The sequence below is a fragment of the Schistocerca serialis genome, chromosome 8 (genome assembly GCF_023864345.2).
Source record: "Schistocerca serialis cubense isolate TAMUIC-IGC-003099 chromosome 8, iqSchSeri2.2, whole genome shotgun sequence".
Classification (NCBI taxonomy): Eukaryota; Metazoa; Arthropoda; class Insecta; order Orthoptera; family Acrididae; genus Schistocerca; species Schistocerca serialis.
The window spans coordinates 344,455,179-344,472,658 of NC_064645.1; positions in this window are offsets into that span (position 1 = coordinate 344,455,179).

The window sequence follows — 17,480 nt, forward strand, 5'->3', positions numbered from 1 at the left end:
AGGTTGATGACTCAAAAATAAGTTGAGATTGTTATTTATGATTCGTTCTCTCGATAAGCGCTTCCGCAGAGGATTAATTACCATACGTTTCACTGACTGACAAATTAGAGCTCCTGCCCCTTCAGAGAATGTCAAACAGTCCGTCAAATTCATTTTGTAATATTTCAAGACCAGAGGTATTAGCACTTTGCGTAATACTCTTATTTAATATCTTTTTTTAGGCTCAGTGACGATCATATTTATTTATCATGACGGCAAAAATGAAAATAAAGGTTCTCGAAGCAATATCTCATATAATCCATAATACCAATAATTCATTTTCTTCACGTAACAGTTTGACGTCCTTCTATTTTTCATCACAGATTACAACACATGCTACGCATTCTAAACTTTAAGTCAAAATGTAACACAGTAGCTGAATACCCAACGTTTCCTAGGTATGTATTTATTGCAATGCTCTATTAGGCCACCGCCTACTGCGGCTCTTTCTGTCCACCACCTCCTTCCCCCTCTCCATCTTCTCCTCGCCCACTGTTCTGTGTCCGTCGCCCTCTGTCCAATAGGAGGTTGGTAGTTCTCCGCCTCCTCCCTCTCCCTCAACCAGTATTTTCTCCAGATATTAATTCAGTATGTGCCACTTTTTCTCAAATCGATCCAGGGGTTTACGAGGGGCTTTTCACCCAAGGCTGGCACATGTTACATACAAATCGATTATACACTCCTGGAAATTGAAATAAGAACACCGTGAATTCATTGTCCCAGGAAGGGGAAACTTTATTGACACATTCCTGGGGTCAGATACATCACATGATCACACTGACAGAACCACAGGCACATAGACACAGGCAACAGAGCATGCACAATGTCGGCACTAGTACAGTGTATATCCACCTTTCGCAGCAATGCAGGCTGCTATTCTCCCATGGAGACGATCGTAGAGATGCTGGATGTAGTCCTGTGGAACGGCTTGCCATGCCATTTCCACCTGGCGCCTCAGTTGGACCAGCGTTCGTGCTGGACGTGCAGACCGCGTGAGACGACGCTTCATCCAGTCCCAAACATGCTCAATGGGGGACAGATCCGGAGATCTTGCTGGCCAGGGTAGTTGACTTACACCTTCTAGAGCACGTTGGGTGGCACGGGATACATGCGGACGTGCATTGTCCTGTTGGAACAGCAAGTTCCCTTGCCGGTCTAGGAATGGTAGAACGATGGGTTCGATGACGGTTTGGATGTACCGTGCACTATTTAGTGTCCCCTCGACGATCACCAGTGGTGTACGGCCAGTGTAGGAGATCGCTCCCCACACCATGATGCCGGGTGTTGGCCCTGTGTGCCTCGGTCGTATGCAGTCCTGATTGTGGCGCTCACCTGCACGGCGCCAAACACGCATACGACCATCATTGGCACCAAGGCAGAAGCGACTCTCATCGCTGAAGACGACACGTCTCCATTCGTCCCTCCATTCACGCCTGTCGCGACACCACTGGAGGCGGGCTGCACGATGTTGGGGCGTGAACGGAAGACGGCCTAACGGTGTGCGGGACCGTAGCCCAGCTTCATGGAGACGGTTGCGAATGGTCCTCGCCGATACCGCAGGAGCAACAGTGTCCCTAATTTGCTGGGAAGTGGCGGTGCGGTCCCCTACGGCACTGCGGAGGATCCTACGGTCTTGGCGTGCATCCGTGCGTCGCTGCGGTCCGGTCCCAGGTCGACGGGCACGTGCACCTTCCGCCGACCACTGGCGAAAACATCGATGTACTGTGGAGACCTCACGCCCCACGTGTTGAGCAATTCGGCGGTACGTCCACCCGGCCTCCCGCATGCCCACTATACGCCCTCGCTCAAAGTCCGTCAACTGCACATACGGTTCACGTCCACGCTGTCGCGGCATGCTACCAGTGTTAAAGACTGCGATGGAGCTCCGTATGCCACGGCAAACTGGCTGACACTGACGGCGGCGGTGCACAAATGCTGCGCAGCTAGCGCCATTCGACGGCCAACACCGCGGTTCCTGGTGTGTCCGCTGTGCCGTGCGTGTGATCATTGCTTGTACAGCCCTCTCGCAGTGTCCGGAGCAAGTATGGTGGGTCTGACACACCGGTGTCAATGTGTTCTTTTTTCCATTTCCAGGAGTGTATTTTAACACATTTCACACATATTTCACCTGTATCTCTAGCGAATTTTCCCCTGCGCTTTAGTTTTCAAGCAGCTAAATGTTTGTTATGTATCTGTTGAACTGTGTACAATGATACCATTTGTCATTTCCCATGTACATTTTGTGGTTATAACTGCATACTGTCTGCAAACTATGACGAAAACAGATGCAGTAATAAAGAAGACATAAATTAAAACGGCAAATCTAATGTAGTTTTACTCCATGTACAGTGAAATCACCGTAGGTGAAATACTTTTCCCATTCATCTTTTTCTCTTTGGAATGGGGAGGAATCAGGGAGAAAATGTTTTGAAAATGATGAAATTATCTGTGAAACTACTTGCAAGTGACTAGCTGCTTTTATTCTCAAGTACTGAATGAATAAAGTTGGCATATTTTGGAGTAGTCGGATTCACTTCATTTCCACCTGTCTGACACCGTATAACTGTATTTGAATTAATTACTGCCAAAACAATCAGAAAACTCGCTACAGAAGAAGCTATCCAGTGAATTTCTCTATTACGCAGTGCAGTGTACAGTGCTATAATGTGTGACGTCACAGTGCGTGGTACGCTGTTCCAACACAGAAAACCACAGAATAAAAAATGCCACATAAAATCACAAAAAGAATTTTGAAAGCATAAACAACCAAAAATGTTTCGCAGAAAATACTCTGTTATTCTACGAAAGTACGTGTGTAAATAAAATTTCAAACTCTAGAGAAAACATGGAAATGCAACACTGCACTTTAAGAATAGGTCTGTCTGCGTCAGAAATGAAATTTAAACTGATCTTCACCTAAGCTGAATCTGATAATTTTGAAACGCAACGCGTAACTTCACAATCTTACAATGTACTGTTAGTGATGTTAAACTGACTAAATCTTACGGCTTACCTATGGCAACGGAAACTCTGTACTCATCGATGTGATCAACATAAAATATTCAGGGCAGCAACAGACTAGTTAAATGAAGGGAAGTAAATCTTACGCAACTGCAATACAGGATGTGCACCTATGTTCAGCAGATCATGCTTTAATCACGGTGTTCCCGAAAATGCTGTGTAGTGGTACACATAAGAAGAAAATAAAATTCGTGCGCGAACGGTGTCACGTATTGCATTTAGTGAATAATGTAGAAGTGACTAGAAATCTATGTTGAAACTCTGACTTCTTAACAACTGCCATCAATTTCACAAAAATTACTTTTAATTACAGACATGACTGCCACCAGATTGTTGAAACAGTAAAGGAGTGATAAATCTATAGCTTGCCAGTGCCATGTGAACATAATTTTAACAATCGACATCTGAACTATGAAACTAACTTAAACCAATAAAGAAAAATACCACTAAAACTTTCCATTTTCAGATATAAATTACGAACAGGCAAGCAAAGAAGCAGCAGCAGCATTACCTGAAAATCTTTTTAATTGTCAAATTAATCTTCAGCTAATTGTGTTCCTAAAATTCAGCAACCTGTGTATGTTTATTTCCGTGCTCTCTAGCTATTTCTAGGTCGCTCAGCATAGCGACCAGCACCCGAATGACTCACTCACTTCTCACAGAATGGTACTGGCAACGACATTGCTATTGACAACCAAAGATCACATTGCTAGTAAACAGAAGCTCTGTGGCCTAATATGTCAGCTCTTGAAGACTACTGTTTGAAAAACGTCCAGTGTGCAGCTATGAAGTATGACATTTCGACTGAAAATGTAGAGCTCACGTTACATTCCTTGAATACCAAAAATAAACTGGAAATCTAACAAGTTAGCAGTAGACAACGGACGTCTTCGACAAAATTGAAGATATTCTCCAGAGTTGGACTTGTTGTGATGCAGCGATTCCAAAAAAAAATTCTTACCATGCCCACAATATCCAACAGCTTACACCAAGTTCCCCCGTCGAACACTCAACGAAGACAAATACCAACAAACATGTTGTAGTTTTTCGTGACAATTAATACCATAAAATTCATTAACACTGGATCCAATTCTGATGGACCTGAAAAACTGAGTACTAATTGTCGAGGCTAAATTGAATGAAATCTCTCTATTTCTTTAAATTCTTCCAAGTAATAGAAAGACCAAGCTCCGCTGGATAGCCGGCGCTCAACAACCGCTGGATGATACGAAGATGGAGGGCGCCCTCTCGGTCTTTCTCGCGAATTCTGAATCTTGGAGGCCTCCCACAGGACCGGCTGGTGGTACTTGACCTTGGTCGAAACTGCAACACTCATCGGCAGAAAACCCGTAACTACTGGAATTACCACGTTCGTCCTGCTACTGACTCAACATAGACCAAATATCTAGGACCAACAACGACGACGACGACGACGACGACGACAACAACAACAACAACGATAAAACTTAAAAGTCGCTTAACATAAACATAAGGGCTTAAAGTTCAATCGACAGATGAATATTGTGCAGCCTGACCTCCCTTGAATAGTACGATTGTGTCCCTAAAGGCTACTGGTGTGCTATGCCAACGCCAGGAAGCCAACAGCTTAACGCTGCTCTGTGTTTCTACATCAGAGACCTCAAGGGCAGCGGGCTACTTAAATGTCAGGGTTTAATTTTAGCAACTGAACAACTTAAATGGCAGGAGAAGCAGGGCTAAAGTTTTGCAACAAACTTTTTAAAAATACTTGAGATTGGCCACGCCCGGAACTACTCTGCTCCAGTACAAATAATTGAGTGCTCACAGGATGCCCAGAACGAACACACACTCGTGAATCAGCTACAGATGCCGGTAGACTTAACCATAACTGGACGTCGCCACGCAACCAGCGGCAAACACTGGACAGGCTTCAGCACATCTGACTCCAGGGATCTGTATTGAACAAATTAAGCAAGACAGTGCATCTGTACCCAGCTAAGTACTTACCGTCAGCACGTTTAATTAAGTAACTACAGTGGTGCACCACTTCACAGTTCTACACTAGCGATGCGCCCTACTTCACACTAACGTGCTCCGCAATAACAGCCGGCATAAAAGGCAAAAAAAAAAAACACCATAAAAATCAACTCAACCAAACCAATACCAATCACCAACAGGACAACTGATCTCAGGACGACCCGCACAGTCGGGAACAGTCTGACAATGCGACAACACCACAGGGCCGCGTCGATGTTTCATATTCCAGATTTCATCACTTGAGGAATCAAACAAAAGCGACAGCCCACCAGTTCTTCCCTTTTTGGTTAATCCGATAACAACAAGACTAAGAAAATGGATTCATACACACTCTGGAGTGGTGACCGCTGACTCAGTAACCGTCTTTTCCGTCACTCTACGACGGCAGATGTGTGTTATAACATTCCTTTGCAAATAATACACTTCAAAAACCAAAGTTGCCGTCGAAGCCAGCCCTTACACTAATCCACCACGGTAGCACCACACACATTCTTGACGGCGGCGTTCTATATGGGCGTATCCTTCTTACCGATTACAGTTAACGATTTCGTGTCGTCTTTCACGAATTTAAGGCACCGTCAACCACCTTGCTGACAACGGCGAAGCTACGTACAACACAGAGCGACCGACCACAGAATAACCACCAGTCTTGGCCATCTATTATGGTAGTCTGTACTTTGACTGTGGGCAGTGCAACAAAAAGAAACAGCGAGCGACAACGTTAGGTCTGCACATACAACGATGTACTTCGTAACACCAAAGCGCAGAGCGTTATCACCAGACTGCAGCCGAGGTGTGGAACCCGCAATGCTGGCCAACTCTGCCTCGTTGCCACAGTGCCCGATCGAACGCTGTGCCCCTAAACGGAAGTGATAAGGAACTGACAAGGAAGGATCCCCATCTCTCACTCCTCAGAGTTTGCGGTAAGGCTGCCCAGTGGACAGCCTGTCAAAAACTGAACACAGATGAAGCACGGAAACAGGAGAAGGCGTACTGGACCGTAAAAAACAAAGCAAAATAGAAACAGTGAAGGTTCAAGAAGAAGTAGTGCAATATAGAAATGCCAGGAAGACAAATAGTGTCGTGGTTAAGTGGTTACAGCATTCAAATCTCTTTCGTGGAATTTTTTCCGCATTTCGCTTTATTCATGTTTGTGTCTGTGTCGCGGTGTAAAGTCTGTTCGCAACAGCGAGGTGTAAGGTAGGGACCTATGACGACAGTTGATTCTGCACAACTACTCTATTAGCAGCCGAGAGGAAGTAGCTTTAGAATGGGAACCGCAAACGTTTGATGACAAGGCGACAAGTCAACCGAATCATCCACCGGAAAACCTGTCTGGTGTGTCATACACGGCATTAGTGACAGTATGTGTGTCATGCGATCGGAATCTCTTATCGACGCATCTAATTTGTACGTCTGGTAAAGTGAGGGAGATATGCCTTCTTGCCCAATGTAAGTGTTCGTATGAATGTGAGCGTAACCGCGCCCAAGGAAAGTATTAAAACATAATGTTTTGTCACATAAGCTGCAATAAATGGACGCAACAGTTTCACAATCACACAGCTTTTCCGTGCACCTTCTTCTGGGGCTCATGCTCGATCTGTGTTCAGTTGTTGCTGGTGTATCCACTATGCACCTTAACCACTAAATCCGAAGGGGGGGGGGCTGGAGTGCGGTGAAGAGTTTCCTTCGTGAGAGCCGCCTCAAGCGTGTACCACACTCAGCAGCCACTGCAGACCCCATAACCGCCACCGCATCGAATACAGAGGAACTACACAATGTGGAACTATGGCGCGAAACCCAAATTGTCGTGAGGGGTGGGGGGGGGGGGGGGGGAGGGAGGGGAGCCAATCGGCACGACACGACTAAAATTAGACTAGTTCTTAACCATAAATCGTAGTGACAGCAAAAGTAGCTAGTGGTACAGTGTCAGACGATGCATCGCTACAACTGCACACATCAATAAAAGTTCTCCACCACTCCGATATGACGTGCAGGTGCGTTGCTATTGTGAATTCTCACGAGCTGATCCGAAGATAGTTCCTGACACTGGCTGTAAACGTGCACGCAGTTGCCATGGGGGCTCCTTACGGGTAGATCGTCGCACTACAATGAACTGAAGCATTTCAGTTGAAACTAAAGCACCAGTAGAGACGCATTACAGACATCTGGGAACAGCTGAGTGAACATCCGTGATACTACGACGGACATCACTGTTCTTTTCAAATTGTGATGGAGTATCTATGACGCATTTCATTTGTTGTGGCAATGCAGTTAAAACACCTAGCTCCTTAAAGAGATACTGACATGATGTTCGTGGGGGAACCCCATAAGCTATTCTTACTGCTCGCTTTTATGAAATCGGTACTTTCTTTCTAAGTGACATGTTACCTCAAAAAATTATTTCGTAAGAAATTACTGAGTGGAAACATGCAAAATATGTCAGGAAGTTGATACGTTTATTTTCAAGGCTAGCAGTTATTTGAAGATAAAGGTAGCTGAACTTTATTGCACGGGAACCTGAGTAATATGCTTCTTCCAGCCTCAGTTTTCATCAACATATACACCCAGAGCATTCAGCTCTTTTTATTGACTCCTGATGCATCATTCTTTGGTATGGCTCTCTTTGTTTAACAGAACTGAATGTGTGTATTTTTCAAAATTAAGGATGAGTTTTGAGAGAAACACTAATAATTCTTTGGGGAATATAATTTACCGACTCTTCTGTTGCGTTCTCTCTAATAGGATTTATTATAACAGTAGCACTGTCTGTTAAAAGTACCACTTGGTTGTTGAATGATAGGTGGAAGGTCATTCAAATATTTAAGGAATAAGAGTGGACTCAAAACGGAACCCTGTGGTACCCCCTTTGTTATAATTTTTTTCCCAACCAGTAAAATTTTCTAACTTTTCGACAGTATTTGAATTAGTATGAAGGCTTTCACGACCGGATGACATATCTTCTGGTAAACCTTCCGGGATGTAAGGTCGTGGTCCATGAAACTCTTCAGCTCCTAACGTTTCATCCAGAGCTGCGCTGGACATCTTCAGAGGGGTGTTTCTCCTCCGGTGAGTCTTGCCGACTGACGGGTCGGACGTCTGAGAGCGACTTATGTATCGTTAAAAGTGGGCGTGACCAGAGTTACACGTGATATGCAGAGATAACCTTTGTCAGAGATAAAAATTAACTATCGATCGTAATCTCGTCACGGATAAAACTGTCTAGCAATTCTGTAGTGCTACTGTCCAAATATCACTAAGTTTCATGGTCTCTTCTTTCCGATTAAAATTATCCCTATGTTTATATATTTCAATTGCTTCTCTACAAAGCCGTGGGTAATAGTTTGTCGTCGTAGATAAAATTTTTGTTTCGGAAAACTTCACTTGATGATTTCCTGGCTGAAAAGCGTGTTCTGCTACAGCCGATTTATCTGTTTTTCCTAATCGGCAAAGACTTCTGTGTTCTTTTAACCGTGTATTTACGCTTCTTTTTGTTGTTCCAACATAAACTTTACCACATGTACACGGAATTTGATATACGCCACTGGCTGATAGAGGAGCGCGTTTATCTTTTACAGACCGAAGAACATGACAAATTTTCTTCGTTGGTCTAAAAACAGGTCTAATATCATGTTTACTTAAAATCTTTCCAATCTGATCCAGTCATTTCCAGTGGAATAATGAGTTTTACGAACAACTTAATGGCGTAGCAATGGGTAACCCATTGGGTCCTGCAGTAGCTAATTTCTACATGGAGAAATTCGAACAGTCAGGCTTGGAAAAAGCAGATAAGAAACCATCTCGCTGGTATCGGTATGTAGACGATACATTTGTGGTCTGGCCACATGGTAGAGAAGCCTTAGGCGAATTTTTTGATTACCTTAATAATACAAATCCAAGAATCCAGTTTACTATGGAGAGAGAAAATGATAACAAAATATCGTTTTTGGATGTTTTAGTTATGAGACAGACGGATGGAAGCTTGAAACAACAGATTTTTAGAAAAATAACGCACACAGACAGATACTTACATAAAAACTCTAACCACCATCCAAAACAAAAAAGAGGTGTGATTACAAGTCTCATTGACAGAGCCAGACGGATTTGCACGCCGGAGTATCTAGACGACGAATTAAAACATCTGAAGCACGGCTTTGAGATAAATGGCTACTCAAAGAAAGAAGTAAGCAGAATTCTGCACCCAAACAACAAAAAGCTTAAGGACAAGTCCGAAAAACGATGGAAGAATACAGTCTCTCTCCCTTTTATAAAGAAAGTAACGGATCAGATTGGAAAGATTTTAAGTAAGCATGATATTAGACCTGTTTTTAGACCAACGAAGAAAATTTGTCATGTTCTTCGGTCTGTAAAAGATAAACGCGCTCCTCTATCAGCCAGTGGCGTATATCAAATTCCGTGTACATGTGGTAAAGTTTATGTTGGAACAACAAAAAGAAGCGTAAATACACGGTTAAAAGAACACAGAAGTCTTTGCCGATTAGGAAAAACAGATAAATCGGCTGTAGCAGAACACGCTTTTCAGCCAGGAAATCATCAAGTGAAGTTTTCCGAAACAAAAATTTTATCTACGACGACAAACTATTACCCACGGCTTTCTAGAGAAGCAATTGAAATATATAAACATAGGGATAATTTTAATCGGAAAGAAGAGACCATGAAACTTAGTGATATTTGGACAGTAGCACTACAGAATTGCTAGACAGTTTTATCCGTGACGAGATTACGATCGATAGTTAAGTTTTATCTCTGATAAAGGTTATCTCTGCATATCACGTGTAACTCTGGTCACGCCCACTTTTAACGATACATAAGTCGCTCTCAGACGTCCAACCCGTCAGTCGGCAAGACTCACCGGAGGAGAAACACCCCTCTGAAGATGTCCAGCGCAGCTCTGGATGAAACGTTAGGAGCTGAAGAGTTTCATGGACCACGACCTTACATCCCGGAAGGTTTACCAGAAGATAAGTATTTGAATTATTCCACACAATCTTTTGCGAGCTTTTTGTTACAAATGATTCAAACCAGCTCCGCATATAGTCGTCAGTTCCATAAAACCTGGGCTCTTCTAAGAGAGTAACATTATCTATACAATCAAAAACCTTAGGAAGAATAGAAAAAATACAACTGGCTATATATGTTATTTAATTGTTGTAGCATTTGCTGAGTGAAATTGTAAATAGCATTCTCAACTGAGCAACACTTCTGGAATACGAACTGTGATAGGCTACAAAAATTGTTTCCACTTACGTGTGCAGCTATTCAAGAGTGCATTTCGTTTTAGAATATTTGGGAAAATATATCGGTAAGGAAATTGGACATTAATTGTTTATGTTGCCTTGTCACTTTTATTAGTAAGTGGTTTAAAAGTTACATATTTCAATCTATCCAGAAAAATTCCTTGCTCTAGTGCTGCACTGCATATATCACTTACGGCATTACTTATTAAGCTGAAACAACTTCTCAGAATTCTGTTTGAAATTCCACTAACCTCACATGACCTTTGTTTCTCAGAAATTTGATAATTGTATAAATTTCAGTGATGGATATTGGCGCTATTTCTAGTTGCTTGAAGTTTTGTGGAATGACATTTTTCATATATTTTCTTGCTGCTTCAACTGAACCATTCAATCCCACACTTGCTGCTATGTTCAGAAAGTGACAGTTACAAGTATTTGTGAATTATCAGCCACAACATTGTCATTTAGTTTAATTGTTATGGACTCCTGTACACAGACTGACTGTCCTGTCACCTGTTTGACAATGTCTCATATTGTTTTAATAATATTACCTGGATTATTTATATCCTTCAGGACTTGCATAATTCTGGACATTTTAGTGACTTTCCTTAAAATAGTACAGTATTTTTTGTGGTATGGAAGTAATGACGAATCTTTACTTATTCTGAGCTTTACGTAAATTTCCCACTTCCTCTTACGTAACATTTTCATTCTCTTAGTTATTCAAAGCTTACATTTTTTTCTGGATAATTTTTAGGAAAACAGCTTTCAAATATTAACACTAATTTGCTATGGAATGAATTGAATTTAGCATCTCCTTCTGCATATACCGGTATATCTCTTGTCATTGGGAAGCGTCACTGTTTTGTATGAAGCTGCCTCAGGGTTGTGTAAGGCGCCATAGTGTTCTTTTTTTTTTTTTTTCTTCATTAACTTTGCATCATGGTCAGGTAGTCCGTTAACCATTAGATACACATTAACTGTTTCACCGTTAACTTTGTCTATAACATGGTATCAGTAATGTCTTCCTACTCTGCTGCACACGAGTTAGAAAACTAACTACTGAAATTAGATTGAAACATCCCCATTAATAATTCTAGTTCATTTTCTCTGTCCATATCTTTTATGATGTCTACATTGAAATCTCCACAAACTATCAACTGTTTGTTCATGTCTGATAGATAGCTCAATAGTGCATCTAGATTTCTCATAAACGGCTCAAAGTTTCCTACAGGATATCTCAAGACCGTTACAATTATCAGAGAAGTATTCTGCAGTACCAACACACAAGCACATGCTTCTAGGTTCTGATCAGCACAAAAACTATTTGTTTCAATGCTGAAGCCTGAATTCGAGGAAAACGACGTTCCACAACGTACCGACGTTGCTGAGTAGTAGTGTGAAACGCCCCCACCACCACCCCACACACACACATACCCCCCCCCCCCCCCCACACCCCACACCCCACTCCCCACAAATCCATGGGAAAAAAGATCATTTTGTTTTTACGCAAATGTTTGTTTTTTCACGTGAGGATCTGGACATGCCTCGAAGCTAATTTTTAATTTCTGTGCGACGAATTTCTAAATTAAGTGGTGATGCCAGACCTTTGTTAATTTGTGCATACTCCCGTTGTTTTCTGGGTTGACAGAAATGGAGCAGGTGTAGATGTAGAGCAGTGAGTGAACAGTGCGATGTGCCGGGGGAGGGGGTACCACTGCAATAACACGAGCTGTGTCTAGACTAGAACTTGTAGTTTTGTTCAGTGGGTGGACGCGGGCAAAAGGGAGGAGCAACGGTGGCGGCAGCAGCAGCGTCTGCAGCTCTGCTCGCAGCATTCCTGCTTTGATTGCCAGCACTCAACGCCTGCGTCACAGCGTCGAGCGTTGTCAGAGTTGCTGCGCGCTGCAACGCCGCTGACAGGCACGCGTAACCAACAAGGACTGACCTGCAGAAACAAGTTTGCTGTTCCTATAGGTAAGCACCAGTTAAGTGTAAGCTCCATATAGGCTGCAAGCTTGACGGTGGAAAGCTTGACCACACCTGTAGATTGAGCTGCCACCGATGTTCATGACATCATTATTATGATTATCTTCTCCTTCGTCATCATCATCAAAGATTACTCCTGTTAGGCAGTTCAGTTTTTCTTAATAAAAACCAAGAAATGTGGTACGGCGTCTGTCAGATAGAGATATCTGTGTCGGTGGTGAATGTCTGACAAATTTCATGCACAGTTCGAAACGCAGTAACACATGTAGGAATCGTATTCATAATTGCGAAGATGAATCACCAGCGGCTATATATTGAAATGAAGACAATGGAAATATGTGCCGGAGGCGACTCGAACCCAGATTTTCCACTTTACGCAAACAGTCGCCTTAACACCTTTATCTCTCCGTACGCGAATCACAGTTCTACAAAATTTATCATGTACTCAACAATGGCTTTACCATCTAAGTTTCTTTCAAAAGTGCTGCCGAAGCTAGAGAATGACTTACTTTTGACGTCAATATCTCTGGACTTGTCTAAACGTAAACCATAGCCAAGATATGGTATTTGAAAGTACTGACCTACTCCACATACGGGATATAAAGCAGCCCATCGTGTTACGGATTTATATAAAAACCGAAATCAGGATATGAATCACTCATTTCAACAAAAATTAGATGATTTTCTGCATACAAAGCGGACGTTCTACAACTTTTTCCTCTCTCTCTCTCTCTCTCTCTCTCTCTCTCTCTCTCTCTCTCTCTCTCTCTCTATGTTCTTTCATTCTTCAATAAGAGTGTGTTTAGTGGTGTTACACCTTTTAGGACTTCGTATTATAGACACGCCGTCTAAAACATACAAGAAAATGTACACACTCCGATTCCAGTGATTGTATAACTGAAAAATGTAGCAGAACTAGTGACGTAATGAAACAGAGTAATGGACACAACTGTAGCAAGATATACCTTGATGTGCAAGTGACCGCCACAATTCCTTTGCGGCTCAGTAGGTGAATCTGGAGAGCGGACGCTACTGGGTCACAGTATCTTTCGATTCGAATATTCTCTGCGTGGCTTTTTTTTATGATAACTGAGTTGCTTTATATCTTCTGCAGAAAATACGTAATTAAGTGCGTGAGAGATCATCGTTATCGTCAAGACAATTTGAGTTCTTCGTCTTTCAACATCTCATCGAGAGGTTCCCATTAATCTCAAGAGACCATCTGCATAATAAGATGAATGGAATTCCTAAGGTTTATATTAAATTGCTCATTTTCTGCAGTTTCTATTTAGGCAGGTAGGATGCAAACGGATGTTAACTGTATGCTGTATCCGTGGACAATAGCAGACAAATGTGTCCTCACCCGTTTACTGCTTTGTGTTGGTCGTTCCTAATAGCCAAGAGCTTGTAGTAGACATATGTTTCACAGTAGCGAAGATGAACAAGTCCTCATAGCTCTTAAGGATTTTATATCCCATATTTATACAATTTTGGTCTATGCTACCAATTTTCCAAATAATGAATAATATTTTTAAACCCACTATGTATAGCGTGACTTCAAGATGTCTCTTGCAGAGGGCAGAGGAATTGGCAGACAACAGTTAATCTTCGACATCTTTGTTTGGTCCATAGTTTTGTCAGGAAGTTTTATAGCTCTGTGCTTCTTCTCATCTTGATAAAAGATTAAGGAGACAATCTGAGCATTCCTCGCAGACTATTTTCAGAGGATGTTGTCATTTATAATCTATTAAAGCCGTCAGAAGATCAAAACAATTGCAAAATCACTTGGGTACGATATGATGCGAAAAGCGGCAATTGTCTCTGAACAAAGAAAAATGCGAGATCATCCACAAGAGTAAGAAAGGAAACCCATCAAATTTCGGTTGCACGATAAATCATAGAAAGTTAAGGGCTGTCACTTCAAATAAATACCCAGGAGAGACAGTTACGAACAACTTAAATTGTGCTTAAATTACGAGGCTAATTTGTAGTGGAGTAAGAGAAACTTTATTTATGAACGTAAATTGTGTCAGAAACTACAATATTCACATTTTTTCAGTTTTCAACATAGTCACAATTCACATTTAAACATTTGTCAAGTCGTGGCACCAGTTTTTGGACCCTAGCATCAAAGAGGTCTGTTGGCTGACAGTTAAAGCAGTAAGTAACAGTTTCTTTCAACATGTCATCATTCTCCAAGCGCTTTCCACCAAGAAATTCCTTCAGTTTTGGAAAGAGATGTAAGACCGATAGTGCTAAGTCCTGTCTGTATGGTGGACGATCCAGTAACGCCCCCATGAAACTTGTCCAGTCGCGTAGTGAGACCTGTTGTGATGTATGGCTCGGAGACTTGGACATTGAGGCAAAATGATGAGTCGTTGCAGAGATGGGAAGGAAGATACTTAGAAAAATCTTCGGGCCAGTGAATGATAGAGGTATTGACGAGTCGGAAATAATGATGGCTAGACAACATGTAGGAGGACTTCAGAAGAACGCGAGTTAGAAGATGGAGAGCCAAGGCAGCCAGCAGAGAAGAGTGGGCGGAGATTGTCGGGGAGGCCAAGACCTTAAACAGGCTGTAGTGCCAAAGACAGTGTAATGAAAGTAAGAAAGACGTTGCTGCAGAGCAGTCCCTACCGGCGATTTTGAATAGCGCGCCTGAGCTTTAATAATGTCTCGCAGTACCTCTCAGCATTTATTTCTTTTTTTTACGCTTGGTAAAAAGTCTAACAGAAGAATGTCTTTCCGGTCCCAAAAAATAGTGGTCATGATTTTCCGTGTTGAAGGTTCTTGTTTGAATTTTCGTGGTTTCTTTGAATGAAGTCACTCACTGGATTGACTTTTATTCTGTGGAGTGCAGTGTGCAATCCACGTTTCATCACTGGTCAAAATTTGACTTAAGAATTCGTCACGTTCCTTGTGACTGCTGTCCAAAACGGACAAAGAATGTGCCATTAGCTTTATTTTGTGTTCTTCCGTCAACATTTTCAGCACCCATCTTCCACAAATTTTTTGTAGTGAAGTTTGTCAGTAACAATCTGAAAAATGCTGGCATATGTTTTAGTGGGGAGATCAATGCCAGACATTACGAATTACGAAGCAGGTTTCGAATGTTACAGATCAGGCTCCATATAATACGATGATAAATCCAACATCACGAAATCTATCCGTAAAATGGAGGAAGAACTCTGTTACTGAATGTAAGGAAAGCAATGTTGTAGAGCTTCTATCCATCGTCACGTCATACGTGGAATTTGGTAAAGCACGCCTACTGGAACACACGCGATCGTACTTCAGGCCACAAGAATAGCTTGTGTAAGGTATACTGCACTCAGTGCGTAAGGAAATTAAACTCTGTGGTTGCGTGTAGCACGCTGCGAATTGTTAAAAAAAAAATATTCAAATGTGTGCGAATTTCTTAGGGACCAAACTGCTATCATCGGCTCCTAGACTTACACATTACTTAAACTAACTCATGTTACGAACACGCACACGCACACGCACACGCACACGCACACGCACACGCACACGCACACGCACACGCACACGCACACGCACACGCACACGCACACGCACACGCACACGCACACGCACACGCACACGCACACGCACACGCACACGCACACGCACACGCACACGCACACGCACACGCACACGCACACGCACACGCACACGCACACGCACACGCACACGCACACGCACACGCACACGCACACGCACACGCACACGCACACGCACACGCACACGCACACGCACACGCACACGCACACGCACACGCACACGCACACGCACACGCACACGCACACGCACACGCACACGCACACGCACACGCACACGCACACGCACACGCACACACACACACACACACACACACACACACACACACACACACGAAGGGGGACTCGAAACTCCGGCGGGAGGGACCGCGCAGTCCATGACATGGTGCCTCAAACCGCGCGGCTACTCCGTGCGCCTCTCTGCAAATTCAACGCCAATAAACGTATTTGGGCCTTTGTCAAGAACAAAGTAGCAAAGAAAAACAAGAATTTTCTGATAAATGATACCTTATAGTTGTATGTCTCCGCTCCGGAAAGTTTTTCCCAAAGTATCGGGAGGAATTCAGGAAGTCGCGTGCACAAACGTGAAAAAAGATACGCACACAGAGCAACTGTCGTAACGAAGCAATGGAACCGTTTCTGAGCCATGTAGACAATAGCAATAAGGAGACATCAGACAGCCTCGAGATCGATTAGTGTAGGTTCAATTTCATTCATCATTCGTTCCTACAGCATCCATGGAGCTAATCGATTTTTCATTTACTGTTAAAATGTACAGTACTTACGTTGTTCATATGCTGAGAGCTGCTTGTGTATCGAGAGTTCACGTACAGATCCCAATTTCATTGCCGCCTACTCGCAACAACTCATTCGTATTCGAATGCTAGTACGAAGTTTCCATTCTTCGCTGATGAATAGACGCGTATCGCACATTACGACAATTGCAGTGCGCTGGTTTGACAACTACGCTCCATCACATACTCGCACGGATTGCACCCATTAACGCAATTGCCTCACAACCTCTTAAATGACCGACGCGGGGAGTATTCATTAATAAAGGCATTCTCTACAACAAATAAAAGCTCGAGCTTTACACCCGTGCCTTCGCCGCTGCAATAGCTACAACGGTAAGTTCAATCGCAGCGTAATGCATTTGACATTATAGCGATGAAACAATTAGTTATAAATTAACGAATACTTAAACAAATAGAAACAGATTGAATCTGTAAACTGTGCGAAGGAAATTTTTGTCCTGATTATGGTCTGGCTTTTACGGTTCCTCTAAGCTGCCACTCGACCAAAAAAAAAAAAAAAAAAAAAATCGAAAAAGGACGCTTTCTCTTAAATGTTACGACTTAAATCGCCTCCCCTTCAGCTAAAAAGTAGTATTCATACGCCAAATAAAAGTAGACACTTCCATGATTCCGGCAAGGTACAGAAAACAGCTGTTTGTCATGTGATATAACCAGAATATGAGCTCAAAGACAGGGGTGTCAGTCAGTGTGAAACGGATAGTAGACAACAGGATTTATACCATCTGCGGCCAGCCCGTCAGCTGCGCTATGTTACGGCGCCCAGAATTTATCGGATTCTGCCGTGA